The sequence below is a fragment of the Nicrophorus vespilloides genome, unplaced genomic scaffold (genome assembly GCF_001412225.1).
Source record: "Nicrophorus vespilloides isolate i.1.1-1 unplaced genomic scaffold, Nicve_v1.0, whole genome shotgun sequence".
In the NCBI taxonomy this organism is placed as follows: domain Eukaryota; kingdom Metazoa; phylum Arthropoda; class Insecta; order Coleoptera; family Silphidae; genus Nicrophorus; species Nicrophorus vespilloides.
Window position 1 is genome coordinate 34,284 of NW_017099623.1, and position 1,756 is coordinate 36,039.

The following is a 1,756-nucleotide window of genomic DNA, read 5'->3' on the forward strand; positions in this document are numbered from 1 at the left end:
TTGTATATAATTTCACTAAATTTCCATCGGAAGAATAGCGCTTCTTAGTTCATTGTATATAATCTTATACATTTAGTACATTCCAAACTATAACAAAGCGTATTTATCATATTTCAATTGGTAATTAATTAAAAAAACACTAAAATTTATCAGTAACTACTACAGAAAATAAGTTCCGATCAGTTATTTAAAACAGCTATGAATATTCACTTCGTGTACGCAATGAAAAACAATGTACATCTAAATGTGTATATTATTACCATTTGTGTACAAAGAAATTAAATTGTTTCGCATAAATTAGGAGAACGCAACGATGTATGATATTCGTATCCAATTGCGTTCGAATCGTTAGACCCGAAACGCGCGGAGAATAATGATTTGCATTTGGTAATTGCTCGATTATAACTAAACAAATGTGAAATACCTTGACGACGGTTGCGGGTGGTCTCAAGACCTTGTCCATTGTTACTATGACAAAAGTTTCTATGACAAACTGTTGTTCAAGCAATGGAAGAAACTAATTTTCCTGAAAATGCAACATTAACAGTCTTCCGAGATTAGAAGCAAAATTTTAATCGAATTAAATTGATGAAAACTGAAAAAGTCATGAGTTTCAAGCTTATTGTTCTCAGGAGTCGCTACGCTCGCCCATCGAGAAAAATTTGAATTAGTAAAAAAATAGTATACCTATGTTGAAATGATGGACGAACGCAGTGAGTCCTGAAAACAGTTGAAGTATTTTAACATTTTCACGCTTACTTTTCTAACATTAATAACTTTGTACTTATGCCAACTTAGTCAACTGAACTGAAATTATAAAATTGTGTTTCATTAACAGAACTTTAATTGTATTCAAATGATGTGCGAACGCAGCGAGTCCTGAAAGCAGATGAAGTATTTTAACATTTTCACGCTTAATTTTCTAACATCAATAACTTTGTACTTATGCCAACTTAGTCAACTGAACTGAAATTATAAAATTGTGTTTCATTAACAGAACTTTAATTGTATTCAAATGATGTGAGAACGCAGTCAGTCCTGAAAGCAGTTGAAGTATTTTAACATTTTCACGCTTACTTTTCTAACATTAATAACTTTGAACTTATGCCAACTTAGTCAACTGCAGTTGAAGTATTTTAACATTTTCACGCTTACTTTTCTAACATTAATAACTTTGTACTTATGCCAACTTAGTCAACTGAACTGAAATTATAAAATTGTGTTCATTAACAGAACTTTAATTGTATTCAAATGATGTGCAAACGCAGTGAGTCCTGAAACAGTTGAAGTATTTTAACATTTTCACGCTTACTTTTCTAACATTAATAACTTTGTACTTATGCCAACTTAGTCAACTGAACTGAAATTATAAAATTGTGTTTCATTAACAGAACTTTAATTGTATTCAAATGATGTGCGAACGCAGTGAGTCCTGAAAACAGTTGAAGTATTTTAACATTTTCACGCTTACTTTTCTAACATTAATAACTTTGTACTTATGCCAACTTAGTCAACTGAACTGAAATTATAAAATTGTGTTTCATTAACAGAACTTTAATTGTATTCAAATGATGTGCGAACGCAGTGAGTCCTGAAAGCAGTTGAAGTATTTTAACATTTTCACGCTTACTTTTCTAACATTAATAACTTTGTACTTATGCCAACTTAGTCAACTGAACTGAAATTATAAAATTGTGGTTCATTAACAGAACTTTAATTGTATTCTAATGATGTGCGAACGCAGTGAGTCCTGAAA

General features: G+C 30.8%; 1 protein-coding gene across 1 annotated transcript in view; it reads left to right on the forward strand.

The window, feature by feature from the left end:
• LOC108564893 overlaps positions 1 to 1,756 on the forward strand; it is a 6,147-nt gene that overhangs the window by 3,040 nt on the left and 1,351 nt on the right. The gene's annotated exons all lie outside the window — the stretch shown is intronic.